Here is a 19,537-nt window from a genome sequence, read left to right on the forward strand (position 1 = left end):
TCATTGCAGCACAACAACAAGGATGTGGAATCAACTCAAATGCCCATGAATGATAGAGTAGATTTTAAAAAATGATACATATACACTATGGAATACTATGTAGCCATAAAAAGGAACGAGATCATGTCCTTTGCAGGGACATGGATGAAGCTAGAAGCCATTATCCTCGGCAAACTAAAGCAGGCACAGAAAACCAAACACCACACACTCTCACTCACAAGTGGGCGCTGAACAATGAGAACATATGGACACAGGAAGGGGAACAACACACACTGGGGTGTGTTGTGCGCTGGGGTCGGGGACGGGGAGAGCATCAGGAAAAACAGCTAATGCCTGGTCAGTAGAGAAATACAAATCAAAACCACCATGAGATACCATCTCACGTCAGTTAGAACGGCAATCATCAAAAAATCAGGGTACAACAGATGCTGGAGAGGATGTGGAGAACTGGGAACGCTTTTACACTGTTGGTGGGAGTGTAAGTTAGTTCAACCACTGTGGAAGACAGTGTGGCGATTCCTCAAAGATGTAGAACCAGAAACACCGTTTGACCCAGCAATCCCATTACTGGGCATATACCCAAAGGATTATACACCATTCTACTATAAAGACACATTCACATGTACGTTTATTGTGGCACTGTTCACAACAGTGAAGACTTGGAATGAACCCAAATGCCCATCAACGATAAACTGAATAAAGAAAATGTGGCACATAGACACCATGGAATACTATGCAGCCATGAAAAAGGATGAGTTCATGTCCTTTGCAGGGACACGGATGAAGCTGGAAACCATCATTCTCAGCAAACTCACACAAGAACAGAAAACCAACCACCGCATGTTCTCACTCATAAGTGGGAGCTGATCAATGAGAACACACGGACACAGGGAGCGGAACATCACACACCAGGGCCTGTGTGGGGTGGGGGCTAGGGGAGGGAGAGCATTAAAAGAAATACCTAATGTAGATGATGGGTTGATGGGTGCAGCAAACCACCATGGCACGTGTATACCTATGGAACAAACCTGCACATTCTGCACATGTGCCCCAGAACTTAAAGTATAATAATGAAAAAATAGCTAATTCATGCTGGGCTTAATACTTAAGTGATGGGTTGACAGGTGCAGCAAACCACCATGGCACATGTTTATCTATGTACAATCCTGCACATGTGTCCCAGAACTTAAAATAAATTTTTTAAAAATTGCCCAGTCTCAGGTATTTCTTTCGAGCAGTGTGAGAACGGACTAATACAGGCAACCAATGGGCTCTGCTCATTCTCGCAATCCGCATCTGTGCATTCTTGCAATCAGCGTCTCTTTTTTTGCATCCATTCAGGAGCTTCCTTGCACCAAGGGTGATACTGGTAGGAAGGGTAAGGCGAACAGGGTATGGCTGGCATCCCTAGGGGAAGACGAGCCCATACATCACGGACTGCAGCAGGGGAAGGCACAATGCTCACTGGGTGCTAGAAATTGAGTTTCACCCCTGACATTCAGAAACATGTTTGGACAAAGAACAGGGCAGGAATGAAGCCCACTTAATTGTGATCATTTATATGTGTGTGTGTGTGTGTATATAGATATATATATGTGTGTGTGTGTGTGTACGTGTGTGTGTGTGTGTGTGTGTGTGTGTGTGTATATATATATATATATATATATATATATATATATATTTTTTTTTTTTTTTTTTTTTTCCCCTTGAGACTGAGTCTTGCTCTGTCGCCCAGGCTGGAGTGCAGTGGTGTGATCTCAGTGATGTCTGTATCTTGATGGTAAAGATACAGAGTGTTAAGAAGGAGGAATTACAATGGTTAAAACGATTGTTTAACAATTGTTAAAACGTTCACATTTATCAGCCAAACAAGCAAAAACCAAGTAGAAATGGCCCTAGTCACACAAGACAGCAATGATTCAAGTCTAAAACGTTAACGGAACAAGGAGGATGGGCACCTATGAAGGCATGGTTCGGATCTGTGTAACCAACTTTGTAACCCCAACGGGGATAACTTGAAAATCATAAACCAAGTGCTGAATCGAGATGAAGCTATGATAGGATGGGCCATTTTCCACAGCATTTTCTTCAGAATAACACAGTATCCAAGTATATTTTTCAAGAACTCCTAGATGGGCAGGGAGAAATGAACAGAATCAACATTGTGGGGGAGGGAAGAAAGGAGGGAGGGAAGGAGGGTGGGAGGAAGCAAGAAAGAATGAATGGAAGGAGGGAAGGAAGAAAGGAAGGGAGGGAGGAGGGGAGGGAGAAGGGGAGGGAGAAAGAGAAGGAGGAAAGGATTTGTGGAAGGAAGGAAGGAAGGAAGGAAGGAAGGAAGGAAGGAAGGAAGGAAGGAAGGAGGGAAGGAGGGAAGGAAAGAAGGGAAAGGAAGGGAGGGGAGGGGAGGAAGAAAGAATGAATGGAGGGAGGGAAGAAAGAGAGGAAAGGAGGGAGGGAGAAAGGGGAAGAGGAAAGGATGGGTGGAAGGAGGAAAGGAAGGAAGGGCAAAGTCCCAGAAAAGACTGTGAATAATATATTTAATGAGGCTGAAAATGCAAAATTACAAATAGGAAACACTGTACTATATGAAAAAGGCTTTAAAATGATGTTTTCTGATTCTTAGTATCCTGATGTTACATTTGTAAGTAAAATGTGAAAATCTCAAGGAAATACTTTTCTGAGAGATAGTAATTATCCCAATTTAATCAAGAAAATAAGGTCTAATCAGACCAACAGCTATAAGCAAAAGAGAAAAAAATAATGAAAGAATGGCATGAAGAAAGGGTAGATGGGTGCAGAAGGTATTTTAGAAAATTCTTTTAGACTGTGAAAGAACAGGTAAGTGCCCTGATACTGACTGGTTGGACGAAGAGTCTGAGGTGATTTGATTTGTGAAATTTATGTTGTTCTGACAGAAATTCTGAAAAACAGGTAGCAGAAGAAATTTGCTAGGAGGGCAGGAATTGCTTGATGGGTAACATGTATATACACAGATGAAAAAAATCATAAAAATGTAAACTTAAAAAAATCTTCCACTGAGACATACAAAAGCAAATGTATTTAATGCTAAGAAAAAAAAAAATAAGCTAATTTCCAGAAATGCTGTCCATTCTGAAATGCTATTAAAGAGCTCCTAGAATAAATCCGATGTGTGTCCGTAACCACGACCTGAAAATCCGATCTCAGTCAACCTTGGAACTCAACTGGGCTAATCTGAAAATCATCAGGGCCAGGTGTGGTGGCTCAGCCCTGTGACCGCAGCACTCTGAGAGGCCGAGGTGGGAGGAGTGCTTGAGGCCGGGAGTCCAAGAGCAGCCTGGGCAACACAGCGAGACCCTACCTCTATAAAAGGACACAATAAAAAATTATCCGGGTGTGGTGGTGCATGTCTGCGATCCCAGCTCCTTGGGAGGCTGAGGTGGCAGGACTGCTTGAGCACAGAACACAGGAGGTTGAGGCTGCAGCGAGCTACGATTATGCCTCTGTACCTCTGCACTCCAGCCTAGAAAACAGCAAGAGCCCGTCTCAAAATAATATAAAACCCATCATTGAGACTAATATAAAACCCATCATTGAGACCAGGAGGCAGCGCTTGTGGAGAAGGCACTCTGCTCAGAGCAGCAACAGCTTTCAAGCATCTACCCACAGCCAACAGAGCCCCTGAATCAGTCTGCAGCTGCCCTTCCCGACGCACCCTAATAAATTCACCAGTGTCCTAGGAAGCGGGAACCTTCGTGATGCCGGCAGCCGGAGGACACTTCTCCCTGCACTTGTGGGTAGCAAGAGCCGTCCCGCTACACAGAAAGCCCAGCTCTTGGAGCCAAGAGCCGATACAGCCACATCCTGCAAAGTCTTGAGCAGGGATGAAGCTCATGATGGCCTCTGGCCTCCCTTTCTTCCGGAGGGAAGGAACGGGGTGCCTGAATTGCCGGAATTTGCCAGGAAGGAGGGCAGATTCGTTGTCACCCCCTCCTCTCTCGTTTCTCTATATTTCCCAATGTAAAAATAAAGGTGAAATACCGGTATCTCTTAGTCGTTATGCAGGTACGGAGCTCCTCTCTGGAGACCCGAAATCCTATTCACTTTGTTATGGGGCAGATATCCATCTACCCCTAAGACCTACTGCGAAAGAGGATGGAGCGAGATTATTCTGTGTGTGTGTGTGTGTGTGTGTGTGTGTGAGAGAGAGAGAGAGAGAGAGAGAGGAGAGACAGAAAGAGAGAGAAAGCAAGAGGGAGAAAAAAAGAACAAAAGACAGAGAAACAGACGGAGAGAATGGAAGAGAAAGAGAGAGCAGACGGAGGAAAGACACTGAGAGAGGAAGACTGTGACACCTAAATAGAAGCAGAGAAAGAGAGTGAAAGAGACAGAGAGTGTGCCAGAGAGACAGAGCGAGACACACAAATAAAGCGAGAGACGAAGATAGAGAAAGAAAGAATAAGAGACAGGCCGGGCACGGTGGCTCACACTTGTAATCCCAATCGTTTGGGAGGCCGAGGTGGGTGGATCGCCTGAGGTCAGGAGTTCGAGACCAGCCTGGCCAACATGGTGAATCCCTGTCTCTACTAAAAATATAAAATCTAGTGAAGCGTGGTGGCGGGCGCCTGTAATCTCAGTTACTCAGGAGGCTGAGGCAGGAGAATCGCTTGAACCCAGGAGGCAGAGGTTGTAGTGAGCCGAGGTCGCTCCACTGCACCCCAGACTGAGGGAGAAGAGCAACGCTCTCTCTCAAAAAACAAAAAGGAGAGAGACACAGAAACAGAGACAGAGATAAGAAGCAAGAGACAAAGGGAGAGAACAGGAGAGAGACAGAGAAAGTGACAGAGAGGGACAGAGAGGAATAGAATGAGAGAGAGACAGAGAAGGAGAGAGAGAGACAGAGGTTGTGACACAGGGAGAGAAACAGAGAGAGAGAGAGAGACATACAGAGAGAGAGAGAGAGGCAGGGAGAGAGAGAAAGTGACAGAGAGGGACAGAGAGGAATAGAATGAGAGAGAGACAGAGAAGGAGAAAGAGAGACAGAGGTTGTGACAGAGAGGGAGAGAAACAGAGAGAGAGAGACATACAGAGAGAGAGAGAGAGGCAGGGAGAGAGAGAGAACAGGACAGAGAGGGACAGAGAGGAATAGAATGAGAGAGAGACAGAGGAGAAGGAGACAGAGGTTGTGACAGAGGGAGAGAAAGAGAGAGAGAGAGAAAAAGAGGCAGGGAGAGAGAGAGATGCATGACATGGTGGGATGAAATTAAGTAAGTGGGTGACGCCTTTGTTTTCACGCTGTTTACTACGAAGGCCGTCCTCTCCCTCTTGAGCACTTGGGATATACCGTACCACACAACTCACTTGAGCACTCGGGATACACCGTACCACACAACTCACTTGAGCACTCGGGATACACCATACCACACAACTAACTTGAGCACTCGGGATACACCATACCACACAACTAACTTGAGCACTCGGGATACACCGTACCACACAACTCACTTGAGCACTCGGGATACACCGTACCACACAACTCACTTGAGCACTCGGGATACACCGTACCACACAACTCACTTGAGCACTTGGGATACACCGTACCACACAACTCACTTGAGCACTTGGGATACACCGTACCACACAACTCACTTCAGCACTTGGGATACACCGTACCACACAACTCACTTGAGCACTTGGGATATACCGTACCACACAACTCACTTGAGCACTCCGGATACACCGTACCACACAACTCACTTGAGCACTCGGGATACACCGTATCACTTGAGCACTCGGGATACACCATACCACACAACTCACTTGAGCACTCGGGATACACCGTACCACACAACTGACTTGAGCACTCGGGATACACCGTACCACACAACTCACTTGAGCACTCGGGATACACCGTATCACTTGAGCACTCGGGATACACCATACCACACAACTCACTTGAGCACTCGGGATACACCGTACCACACAACTGACTTGAGCACTCGGGATATACCATACCACACAACTGACTTGAGCACTTGGGATATACCATACCACACAACTGACTTGAGCACTCGGGATACACCATACCACACAACTCACTTGAGCACTCGGGATACACCACACCACACAACTCACTTGAGCACTCGGGATACACCACACCACACAACTCACTTGAGCACTCGGGATACACCACACCACACAACTCACTTGAGCACTCGGGATACACCACACCACACAACTCACTTGAGCACTCGGGATACACCGTACCACACAACTCACTTGAGCACTCGGGATACACCGTACCACACAACTCACTTGAGCACTCGGGATACACCGTACCACACAACTCACTTGAGCACTCGGGATACACCGTACCACACAACTCACTTGAGCACTCGGGATACACCGTACCACACAACTCACTTGAGCACTTGGGATACACCGTACCACACAACTCACTTGAGCACTTGGGATACACCGTACCACACAACTCACTTGAGCACTTGGGATACACCGTACCACACAACTCACTTGAGCACTTGGGATACACCGTACCACACAACTCACTTGAGCACTTGGGATACACCGTACCACACAACTCACTTGAGCACTTGGGATACACCGCACACAACTCACTTGAGCACTTGGGATACACCGTACCACACAACTCACTTGAGCACTTGGGATACACCGTACCACACAACTCACTTGAGCACTTGGGATACACCGTACCACACAACTCACTTGAGCACTTGGGATATACCACACCACACAACTCACTTGAGCACTTGGGATATACCGTACCACACAACTCACTTGAGCACTTGGGATACACCGTACCACACAACTCACTTGAGCACTTGGGATACACCGTACCACACAACTCACTTGAGCACTTGGGATATACCATACCACACAACTCACTTGAGCACTTGGGATACACCGCACACAACTCACTTGAGCACTTGGGATACACCGTACCACACAACTCACTTGAGCACTTGGGATACACCGTACCACACAACTCACTTGAGCACTTGGGATACACCGCACACAACTCACTTGAGCACTTGGGATACACCGTACCACACAACTCACTTGAGCACTTGGGATACACTGTACCACACAACTCACTTGAGCACTTGGGATATACCATACCACACAACTCAAGTGAAAACAATACTGCTGGGATACACGGCTGCCCTCAGAAACCACCTTCAGGATAAACTCTGTAAACAGTGTTGTCAGGATGGTAACGTGCCCAGATAATTAAACTTGTTCTATGACTCCCAGGTCTGGCCTAGAAAACATGATTAAAATGAAAGCACCGCTGACCCACCCCCGAGGCAAAGAGCAGACGCCCCAAAGTGCTTGTGTAAGTAAAGCGGAAAGAAAGGCTTTGGAAGACAAGACACTACCCTGTGAGGGCGAGACGTCAATCCTGGTGTTGCCGTGGAAACGGGGACTTGGGAAACGCTTTCCAGAACAATTCTGTCTCCAAGGAGGGAAATCGTCCTCCTGGGAATGCGTTTACATTATCCACCCACAGGACTGGGCTAAAAGTAAACTTCAGGGGAGCTTGGATGAGCAGCCTGGATTGCTAATTAGCGCAGATTTAATGCTCTGGGTAGTTTACACATCGGGAACATCAAAAAGAAGTTACCAAGGGTCTACCTGCTGGCTGCTCTCTGGATACACTGGAAACCAGTTAAAACGTAATTCCTAAGAAGCCGTTTCCCACCGTGTTCACATTTAAAAGCTTGAAGAGTAACGCTCCTGGGCTCAAAATGGAAAAAGCTGGGAAAATCCAACCGCAACAAAATCCCCACCACCACCACCGCCCCCCCACGCTGCACGCCCCGTAAGCGGCGATAGTATCTGTCCGCTCATGGCGCTGAAGACAAAGCTTGAGGAACCGAGGCCGGCCCGGACCCTTCTCAGGGGCACAGCAGGAACCTCCCTCCACCCCCGACCCAGCATGGAACTCGAGGGAGACCTTGAGCTTCTTCCAGGAGGGAAATTGCAGGCACTTCGCTGGCTGGGAGACGTCAATGAGCTACTCGATAAACAAGAAGGTAATAGTAGGTTAAAATAATAACCAAGGAAATGAAGCGTCAGGGATGTTTCCTTCCCTGTACAAACTAAAGAGAACATCTTAGCATCTGTCCCTGCGGTAGTGTGCAGACACTCACACCTCGTGTAAATTAGTTCAACCCCCGTGGAAGACAGTGTGGCGATTCCTCAAGGATCTAGAACCAGAAATACCATTTGACCCAGCAATGCCATTACTGGGTATATACCCAAAGGATTATAAGTCATTCTACAATAAAGACACGTGTACACGTATGTTTCCTGCAGCACTATTCACAATAACAAAGTCTTGCAAGCAACCGAAATGCCCATCAATGATAGAAAAGGTGGCACATAGACACCATGGAATACTATGCAGCCACAAAAAAGCATGAGTTCGTGTCCTTTGCAGGGACATGGATGAAGCTGGAAACCATCCTTCTCAGCAAACTCACACAAGAACAGAAAACCAACCACCGCATGTTCTCACGCGTAAGTGGGAGCCGAACAATGAGATCACACGGACACGGGGAGGAGAACATCACACACCAGGGCCTGTCAGGGGCTGGGGGGCAGGGGAGGGAGAGCCTTAGGACACACACCTAATGTAGGTGACAGGTTGAGGGGGCAGCAGACCACCATGGCACGTGTCTACGTATGGAACAAACCTGCCCGTTCTGCACCTGTGCCCCAGAACTTATAATAAAACAAAGGAAGAAACTCCCACCTGTACCCTATGGAATCCGCTGGCAGAAGGCCTCCATGTGGGAGAGGGAGCGACTGAACTCTGACCCCTGTTCCTTGCTCTAAATTTCTTCTGGAGGGTCCTGGGGGAGGTCCTGCCCATGGGCCGCATCCAACGTGCTTTTACCGCTGACCCCAAGTCTTCAGACAAAGCTCCACGTCCTTAACCAACTGCAAGTCCAAAAGCCTTCGAATCCACCTTGTTCCTGTAAGCAACCCCACCCCCTGCCCAGCTTCAAGATAGCTCTTTTTTTTTTTTTGAGACGGAGTTTCACTCTTGTTGCCCAGGCTGGACTGCAGTGGCGTGATCTTAACTCACTGCAACCTCTGCCTCCCGGGTTCAAGTGATTCTCCTGCCTCAGCCTCCCGAGTAGCTGGGATTACAGGAACGTGCCACCACGCCCGGGTACTTCTTTGTATTTTTAGTCGAGACAGGATTTCACAGTGTTAGCCAGGCTGGTCTCGAACTACTGACCTCAGGTGATCCGCCCGCCTCGGCCACCCAAAGTGCTGGAATTACAGTCGTAAGTCACTGCGCCCAGTCCCAGATACCACTTTTTAGGCCAAATCAACGCATAACTTCCATGTATTGATTTGTGACTGTTGATGAAGAGTCAAACTCTGTAAAATGTTTGAAGAGATTGACTCTGAGCCAAATATGAGCGACCATAGCCTGTGACACAGCCCTCAGGAGGTCCTGAGAACATGTATCCCAGGTGGTCGGGGCACAGCTTGATTTTAATATTTTAGGGAGGCATAAGACATCAATCAAATGCATTTCAGAAAGACATTGGTTTGGTTGAGAAAGGCGGGACAACTCAACTTCGGGGCTGCCAGGCTTTAGGTAAGTTTAAATATGTTCTGGTTGACAACTGGTTGAGTTTATCTGAAGACCTGGAATCAACAGAAAAGAAATGTCCAGGTGGAGATAAAGGATTGTGGGAACCAAGTTTTATTGTGCACAGGGAGCTCTCATACAGGAGACTTCAGAGAGAGTAGGTTGTAAACATTTCTTATCAGACCTAAAAGGGTGCCTGGCTCTTAGTTGATTATGTCCTAGATCTAGGAAGGAATGAAGGAACAAGGAGGAACAAGGAAGAAGGAAGGAAGGAAGGGGAGGGGAGGGGAGGGGAGGGGAGGGGAGGGGAGGGGAGGGGAGGGGAGGGGAGGGGAGGGGAGGGAGGGGAGGGAAGGAGGTAAGGAAGGGGGAGGAAAGGAGGTAAGGAAGGGGGAGGGAAGGAGGTAAGGAAGGGGGAGGGAAGGAGGGAAGGAGGTAAGGAAGGGGGAGGGAAGGAGGGAAGGAGGGAAGGAAGGGGGAGGGAAGGAGGTAAGGAAGGGGGAGAGAAGGAGGGAAGGAGGGAAGGAAGGGGGAGGGAAGGAGGGAAGGAGGGAAGGAAGGGGGAGGGAAGGAGGGAAGGAGGGAAGGAAGGGGGAGGGAAGGAGGGAGGGAAGGGGGGAAGGGGGGAAGGAGGGAAGGAGGGAGGGAGGGAGGGACGGAGGGAAGGGAGGGAGGGAGGGAAGGAGGGAGGGAGAGGAGGGAGGGAGAGGAGGGAGGGAGGGAGGAAGGGAAGGAGGGAAGGAGGGAAGGGGGGAAAGAAAGGAGGGAGGGAGGGAAGGAGGGAAATAAGGGAAGGAAGGAGGGAGGAAGGGAAGGAGGGAAAGAAGGGAGGGAAGGAGGGAGGGAGGGAAAGAGGGAAAGAAGGGAGGGAGGTAAGGAGGGAAATAAGGGAGGGAAGGAGGGACGGGAGGGAAGGAGGGAAGGAAGGGAGGGAGGGAGGCAGGGAATGAGGGAAGGAAGGGAAGGAAGGAAGGAAGGAAGGAAGGAAGGAAGGAAGGAAGGAAGGAAGGAAGGAAGGGAGCGAGGAGGGGAGCGAGGAGGGGAGCGAGGGAGGGAGGAAGGGAGGGAAGGAAGGAGGTAAGGAAGGAAAGGGGGAAGGAAGGAAAGGAGGGAGGAAGGGAGGAAGGGAGGGGAGGAAGGGAGGGAAGGAAGGAAAGGGGAAAGGAAGGGAGGAAGGGAGGAAGGGAGGGAAGGGAGGGAAGGGAGGTAAGAGAGGGAGGGAGGAAAGGCAGGTCTGTATAGAATGTGGATTTTTCCCACAAGAGACTTGTCAGGGCCATTTCAAGGTATGGCTAGGAAATATCCTTTGGGGTTAAATATGTTGTTTTTCCTTGTCTCATGATGTTATGCCAGAGCCGCGTTGGAAAGTAAGCTACCATACGTGGGGTTAAATAAAACCCATCTGATGAGAACTCCCCAGACCCGAGTCAGGAATTTGGGCAAGATAAAAAGACCAGAACTTCGTCATCAGGACTTTGCCTGGAGCTTCTTCTGTGCTGAAATTTATCCTTGCCATGAAACACTATGGCTGAGAAGCCATCGAAAAGATGGGGTCTTAGGCTAGGCGCAGGGGCTTACACCTGCCATCCTGGTGCCCGGCCAAGTCTCGTTTTCTGTTTGGCCGTCAGACAATGGGGCTCTCCACTTGCGGTGACACCCTCAGCTCCTTGTCTTTGGGAGTTTGCTTCTTCAAAACCAGCAAAAAGGGCGGGGTGCGGTGGCTCTCGCTTGTCATCCCAGCACTGTGGGAGGCTGAGGTGGGCGGATCATCTGAGGTCAGGAGTTCAAGACCAGCCTGGCCAACATGGTGAAACGCCGTCTCTAATAAAAATACAAAAATGAGCCAGGCATGGTGGCAGGCGCCTGTAATCCCAGCTACTCAGGAGGCTGAGGCAGGAGAATTGCTTGAACCTGGGAGGTGGAGGTTGCAGTGAGCGGAGATTGTGACACTGCACTCCAGCCTGGGTGATAGAGTGAGACTCTGTCTCAAAAAAATAAAAAATAAAAACCCAGCAAAAGGATCTCTGAGGCCGTCTCAGGTTTCTTTGAAGAAGAAGAATTATGCATTCATCTCACCCTCTTTAAGGCAGGTCCACCACAGATGATCTCTCCTTTGATTAAACCCACGTATGCCTAGTGTTCCATTATCGGAACGCTAAGCATGTGGGAGTTATTATATCCTACTGCTCAAGGTCATCGCCAAGATCTGACGGCAAAAATTCAAAAACTTGCAACTTCAGGCATAACTGGATTAACTCAAAGTTTTGAATCAAAGTCTCCATTAGTTTAGAGGTTAATTTTGCCACAGCTGAGAATATGCCCCAGCCTAGGAAAAACAGACACAAGTCACCATAGGATCTGTGGTCCGTGCCTCTGCTCTGCTCTGCTCTGCTCTTTTCTTTTCGAGACAGAGTCTCCCTCTGTCACCCAGGCTGGAGTGCAGTGGCGCCATCTCAGCTCGCTGCACCCTCTGCCTCCTGGGTTCAAGCAATTCTCCTGCCTCAGCCTCCCGAGTAGCTGGGATTACAAATGCACACCACCACGCCTGGCTCATTTTTGTATTTTCAGTACACATGGGGTCTCACCATGTTTGTCAGGCTGGTCTCGAACTCCTGACCTCGTGAGCTGTCTGTCTTGGCCTCCCAAAGTGCTGGGATTACAGGCGTGAGTCACTGTGCCCGGCCCTGTGCTTTTTCCAAGGATGGTTTTGAGGGCTTTGGTATATAAAGGGAAAAAAGCAGGCAGGAGGGAAAGAGGAAAGAAAAAAAAAAGGAAAGTAGATAAAAGAGGCAAATGATTACATTCTTGTGAGGGTGTGATTGGCACTCACTGAATCCACATTTTACATGTGAAAGTGGGGGGACAGGAACAGTCAGTCATGAATTCATTTCACGCACAGTGAATCCCCTTTTGCATGAGACAAGGTAAACATACAGAAGAGGAAGATGTCAAACATGCATTTGTCCCAGGGTGGCTGGAGAGATCATTTCCAGTCTTCTCTTTGTCCCGCACTTGTGAAGACGAGTTGTTAATTTACATTGTCAGGGAGGAATTCAACAGAACTCTGTTTGAGGGGAAAGATTTTGGGGACCGCAAGAAATTTTCTCGTGAGCAATTTGTGAGAGCGTCTCCGCTGGGGAGGGATGTGCAGAAATGAAGAGGCTACAACAGGTGTCTGAAGATAGTCCTGAAGGCCAGGGGCAGTGGCTCATGCCTGTAATACCAGAGCTTTGGGAGGCTGAGGCAGGAGGATTGCTTGAGCCCAGGAGTTCAAGACCAGCCTGGGCAACACGATGAAACCTTGTGTCTATCAAAAATACAGAAAAAAAAAAAAAAGTAGCTGGCTGTGGTGATGGTGGTGCATGCCTATAGTCCCAGCTACTTGGGAGGCTGAGGTGGGAGGATCACTTGAGCCCAGAAGGTCAAGGCTGCAGTGAGCTATGACTCTGCCACTGCACTCCAGCCTGGGCAACACAGTGAGACTTCACCTCAAAACAAAACAAAAAAATGCCCCTCCAGCCAGATGAATGCACATGATCACTGGTTGGCATGGAAGGACAGGAAGGGGTGACGATGGAGTGGGTCCTTGAGGATTCCTCGTCATTTCCTTGCTATACCGTCCAGGCAGATAAGGACACCATGACCGTAACAAGCAGCACAGGAAGCAGTGAGACAAAGAGGAAGACCTTCCCCAGAAGTGCTCTGAAAGCCGCCCGGGGAAACGGATCAGCTGCTGCTTTCTGGTCCACAGGACAGGAAGGGGTGACGATGGAGTGGGTCCTTGAGGATTCCTCCTCATTTCCTTGCTATACCGTCCAGGCAGATAAGGACACCATGACCGTAACAAGCAGCACAGGAAGCAGTGAGACAAAGAGGAAGACCCTCCCCAGAAGTGCTCTGAAAGCCGCCCGGGGAAACGGATCAGCTGCTGCTTTCTGGTCCACAGGACAGGAAGGGGTGACGATGGAGTGGGTCCTTGAGGATTCCTCCTCATTTCCTTGCTATACCGTCCAGGCAGATAAGGACACCATGACCGTAACAAGCAGCACAGGAAGCAGTGAGACAAAGAGGAAGACCCTCCCCAGAAGTGCTCTGAAAGCCGCCCGGGGGAAACGGATCAGCTGCTGCTTTCTGGTCCACAGGACAGGAAAGTCACTAGAAGGAACCACATGGATTGGAAATTCAAGTGTTTACCAGGAAAACTTTCTGAGTGGGAAGCGGACATTCTGAAAACACACAACGGAAGAGGGTGGTGGCTGTACCATCAAGACCAGTCACAGCCCAAGATCACTGGGAGAAAACATGCAAGTGAAGGCAGCAAGGAAGACAGACAAGGAGGGAAGGTGAGGAGGGGGCGTTTCTCAGACTTGGGGAAAAGCAGTTTGTCCACAGAATATGCCAAGAGCAGCGCAAATCCCACAAGCTCAAGCAGAACCAGGGCACAAACGATGGATGGGTCGGGCATTTCCAAGCCCGAACTCAGTGAATTTGTCCGTTCCATTATGTTCAAATGTGAGGGGCCCTACAAGAATTGTTCAGAATAGCAAGACTTGGAATGAACCCAAATGCCCATCAATGACAGACTGGATAAAGAAATTGCGGCACATATACACCATGGAATACTACGCAGCCATGAAAAAGGACGAGTTCATGTCCTTTCCAGGGACATGGGTGAAGCTGGAAACCATCCTTCTCAGCAAACTCACACAGGAACAGAAAACCACACACCGCATGATCTCATTCATAAGTGGGAGTTGAACAAAGAGAACACACGGACACAGGGAGGGGAACATCACACACCGGGGCCTGTCAGGGGGTTAGGGGCTAGGGGAGGGGTAGCATTAGGAGAAATACCTAATGTAGATCATGGGTTGATGGGTGCAGCAAACCACCATGGCACGTGTATACCTATGTAACAAACCTGCACGTTCTGCACATGTGCCCCAGAACTTAACACACAATTTTTTAAAAAAATTGTTTCCTTCTCGATTTAGCCTGCACCTTGGGTTATAGCGTCAGAGGCGTTTGAACCAGAGCTACTCTAACTTGAACAGGAGCTGGGAAAAATGAGGCTGAGACCTGCCAGGCTGCATTCCCAGGAGGTTGAGGTGTTCTAAGTCACAGGATGAGAGAGAGGAGATCGGCAGAAGATACAGGTCATAAGGACCTTGCTGGTAAAACAGGTTGCGGTAAAGAAGCCGGCCAAACCCCACCAAAACCAAGATGGCGACGAGAGTGACCTCTGGCCTTCCTCACTGCTGATTATACGCTAACTCTGATGCATTCGCTGCTAAAAGACACTTCCGTCAGCCTCACGGCAGTTTACAGCTGTCACACAAATGCCAGGAAGTTACCCTATACGGTCAAAAAGGGGAGGAACCCTCGCTTCCCAGAACTGCCCACCCCTTTCTCAGAAAACTCAGAAGAATCTTTCCCTTGTTTAGCACAGAATCAAGAAATAACCGTAAACATCACCAACAGACGGCCCTCGGGGCTGCTCTGCCGATGGAGTGGCCGTTCTTCATTCCTGTACTTTCTTAATCAACTTGCTTTCACTTACTCTATGGACTCGCCCCAAATTCCTTCTTGCACGAGATCCGAGAGCCCTCTCTTGGGGTCAGGATCAGCACCCCTTTCCAGAAACAAGGCCTCATGTTTTCTAGAATCAGTTCATTACCTTGTGTGCCCACTGACAATTGTAATGCTCTAACCCAGGAGCTGGTCAACTGCAGCCCTCCAGCAAAATCCAGCCCCTTGCCTATTTCTGTGCACCTTGTAAACCAAAAAACTATTTCCACATCTTTTGAACAGTTGGTTAAAAAAAAATCAAAAGAAGGAGAACACAGTTGACTGTCGGACAACAGACATCTGAACTGAGCAGATTCACCTACGTGGACTTTCACCCCTGAAATGACTCCTTCTCCCTTCTCGTCCCCTCCCCTCCTCCTCCTCCTCCTCCCCCTCCTCCTCCCCCTCCTCCCCCTCGTCTCCCTACTCCTGCAGAGTGCGGTGGCTCACGCCTATAATCCCAGCACTTTGGAAGGCTGAGGCGGGCAGATCACAAGATCAGGAGTTGGAGACCAGCCTGGCCAATACGGTGAAACCGCGTCTCTACTAAAAATACAAAAATTAGCCAGGTGTGGTGGCATGTGCCTGTAATCCCAGTTACTTGGGAGGCTGAGACAGAAGAATTGCTTGAACCCGGGAGGCGGAGGTTGCAGTGAGCCGAGATCACGCCATTACACTCCAGCCTGGGCGACAGAGAGAGACTGTGTCTCAAAAAACAAAAAAGAGGATGAAGACGTTTATGATCATCCACTTCCACTTAGTAAGTAGTAAAATATTTTCTCTTCTCTTCCTTAGAATTTTCTCTTCTTTAGCTGACTTTATTGTAAGAATACCATATACAATACACGTAACATACAAAATACGTATTAATTGACTCTGTGTGTTACAAATAAAGCTTCTGGTAAAGAGTCACTACGAGTACTTAACTTTTAGAGGAATCAGAACTTATGCATAGATTTTTCAACTGCATGGAGGTTGGCACCCCTAACCCCCGTGTTGTTCAAGGGTCAGCTGTATTTTATTTTATTTTTTTGAGACGAGTTTCACTCTTGTTGCCCTGGCTGGAGTGCAATGACATGATCTTGGCTCACCACAATCTCCAGCTCACCAATTCAATCAATTCTGCTGCCTCAGCCTCATGAGTAGCTGGGATTACAGGTGTGCACTACCACGCCCAGCTAATTTTTTGTATTTTTAGTAGAGATGGGGTTTCCCCATGTTGGTCAGGCTGGTCTTGAACTCCCGACCTCAGGTGATCCGCCCGTCTCGGCCTCCCAGAGTGCTGGGATGACAGCTGTGAGCCACTGTGCCCGGCCCGGTCAACTGTATTTTGTGACACACGGTGAGTATATACATTTAAATCTCAGTGTCCCTCAAGATTCTTAGTAGAACACGGAACATGCCCATTCATTTACTACATATTGAGTAGATGTGGCAGCGATCATGGGACCCAAAGAACTTGACAGATTTCCCCATGTGTTTTTTTTTTTTTGAGATGGGGTCTTGCTCCGTCACCCAGGCTGGAGTGCAGTGGCGCAATCTCGGCTCACTGCAAACTCTGCCTCCTGGATTCAAGAGATTCTCTTGCCTCAGCCTCCTAAGTAGCTGGGATTACAGGCACACACCACTACACCTGGCTAATTTTTTGTATATTTAGAGGAGACGGGGTTTCGCCACGTTGGCCAGGTTGGTCTCAAACTCTTGACCTCAGGCGATCTGCTGGCTTCGGCCTCCCAAAGTACTGGGATTACAGGCGTGAGCCACCACGCCAGGCCCACTACCTGACCTTTTAAGAAGTTTGTCCACCCCTGCTATGGTCAGAGCTCAAAACTGGTACCTTGAAATCTGTCTGCTATGTTCTCATGCAGAACTTCAAAAGAGTTATACATTGTGCCAGTAGCAAAAAAAAAAAAAAAAAAGGGCCAGGCGCAGTGGCTCAACCTGTAATCCCAACACTTTGGGAGGCCGAAGTGGGTGGATCACGAGGTCAAGAGTTCCAGATCAGCCTGACCAACATGGTAAAACACCATCTCTACTAAAAATATAAAAATTAGCTGGGCGTGGCGGCGGGCATCTGTAATCCCAGCTACTCAGGAGGCTAAGGCAGCAGAATTGCTTGAACCTGGGAGGTGGAGGTTGCAGTGAGCCAAGATCGTATCACTGTACTCCAGCGAGACTCTGTCTCAAAAGAAAAAAAAAAGAGATGAAGTTATGAAAATAATAAGCCCAAACTAATTTTGATTTTTGTGTTTAAAGGACTATTCCTGGAGAAAAAAAACATTTGGAGGCTCTGTGCGGTGGCTCACGCTTGTAATCCCAGAATTTTGAAAGGACGAGATGGGCAGATCCCGAGGTCAGGAGTTTGAGGACAGCCTGGCCAACACAGTGAAACCCTGTCTCTCCTAGAAGTACAAAAATTAGCTGGGCATGGTTGTGCACGCCTGTAATCCCAGCCATTTGGAAAGCTGAGGCAGGAGGATCGTTTGAACCCAGGAAGTGGAGGCTGCAGTGAGCCGAGATCGCACCACTGCACTCCAGCCTGGGTGACAGAGCGAGATTCCATCTCAGAAAAAAAAAAAGAAAAGAAAAGAAAAACAAGATGAAGTTATGAGATGACGTTATGAAAATAAACTCAAATGAACTAAATCTGACTTTTGTCTTTATAGCATTATTCCTGGACGTTAAAAAAATTTGGAAGCCACACACTGCAAGCTGCCATGTGTTTAAATGTGCTGCTGGACTGCTATGGCTACTAAGCACAGACGCAGCCCCAGCTGGCACCAAAGTGGCCACTTGGAGAGGTGAGAAATGAATAAAGTGGCTACGCTCTCCACAGGAGGCTGTAAGGTCCAAACACAACTGATCAGTAAAAAGGTCACTCCTCCTCCTCCAAACTCCTTCCCTGACCACGGGACCAAAAACCTGCATCTTTCATTCAAGTTTCACTTGCGCCACCACATCCAGCTGATTTTTACGTTTTCAGTAGAGACAGGGTTTCACCATATCGGTAGGAGCAGAAGGACGAGGGAGAGGAGGGGGAGGAGGAGGATGAGGGAGAGGAGGAGGATGAGGGGAAGGAGGGAGAAGAAGAGGAGGAGGAGGACAAGGGAGAAGAGGACAAGGGGGAGGAGGGAGAGAAGAAGGGGAGGAGAAGGGAGAGGAGGAGGGGGAGGAGGGAGAGGAGGAGGGAGAGGAGGAGGAGGGAGAGGAGGAGGAGAGAGAGGAGGCAGAGGAGGAGGAGGGAGAGGAGGGAGAGGAGGGAGAGGAGGGAGAGGAAGAGGAGGGAGAGGAAGAGGAGGGAGAGGAGGAGGGAGAGGAGGAGGAGGGAGAGGAGGGAGAGGAGGAGGGAGAGGAGGAGGGAGAGGAGGAGGGAGAGGAGGGAGAGGAGGAGGGAGAGGAAGGAGAGGAGGAGGGAGAGGAAGGAGAGGAGGAGGAGGGAGAGGAAGGAGAGGAGGAGGAGGAAGAGGAGGGAGAGGAGGAGGAGGGAGAGGAGGGAGAGGAGGAGGAGGGAGAGGAAGGAGAGGAGAAGGAGGGAGAGGAGGGGGAGGAGGAGGGAGAGGAAGGAGGGGGAGGAGGAGGGAGAGGAAGGAGGGGGAGGAGGAGGGAGAGGAAGGAGAGGAGGAGGGAGAGGAAGGAGAGGAGGAGGGAGAGGAAGGAGAGGAGGAGGGAGAGGAAGGAGAGGAGGAGGAAGGAAAGGAAGGAGGGGGAGGAGGAGGGAGAGGAAGGAGAGGAGAAGGAGGGAGAGGAGGGAGAGGAGGGAGAGGAGGAGGAGGGAGAGGAGGGAGAGGAGGGAGAGGAGGAGGAGGGAGAGGAGGGAGAGGAGGAGGAGGGAGAGGAGGGAAAGGAAGGAGGGGGAAGAGGAGGGAGAGGAGAAGGAGGGAGAGGAGGGAGAGGAGGAGGAGGGAGAGCAGGGGGAGGAGGAGGAGGGAGAGGAGGGAGAGGAGGAGGAGGGAGAGGAAGGAGAGGAGGAGGAGGGAGAGGAGGAGGGAGAGGAAGAGGGAGAGGAGGAGGGAGAGGAAGGAGGGAGAGGAAGAGGGAGAGGAAGGAGGGGGAGGAGGAGGGAAAGGAAGGAGAGGAGGAGGAGGGAGAGGAAGGAGAGGAGGAGGAGGAGGGAGAGGAGGAGGAGGAGGGAGAGGAGGAGGGAGAGGAGGAGGGAGAGGAAGAGGGAGAGGAAGGAGGGAGAGGAGGAGGGAGAGGAAGAGGGAGAGGAAGGAGGGAGAGGAGGAGGGAGAGGAGGAGGGAGAGGAAGAGGGAGAGGAAGGAGGGGGAGGAGGAGGGAGAGGAAGGAGGGGGAGGAGGAGGGAGAGGAAGAGGGAGAGGAAGGAGGGGGAGGAGGAA

The 19,537-nt window shown here is 49.6% G+C and overlaps 1 protein-coding gene and 1 long non-coding RNA gene across 2 annotated transcripts in view; one reads left to right on the forward strand and one right to left on the reverse strand.

Annotated features, from left to right (window-relative positions):
- Positions 1–19,537, reverse strand: part of LOC106996625 (polyprenol dehydrogenase) — a 328,740-nt gene that overhangs the window by 66,619 nt on the left and 242,584 nt on the right. The window lies entirely within an intron of this gene.
- LOC144338475 (uncharacterized) lies at positions 12,274–17,845 on the forward strand. Its single transcript, XR_013412683.1, has 2 exons — positions 12,274–15,959; positions 17,456–17,845. It is a non-coding gene; the product is annotated as an uncharacterized LOC144338475 (long non-coding RNA).

The sequence above is a fragment of the Macaca mulatta genome, chromosome X, assembly GCF_049350105.2.
Source record: "Macaca mulatta isolate MMU2019108-1 chromosome X, T2T-MMU8v2.0, whole genome shotgun sequence".
NCBI classification, from domain to species: domain Eukaryota; kingdom Metazoa; phylum Chordata; class Mammalia; order Primates; family Cercopithecidae; genus Macaca; species Macaca mulatta.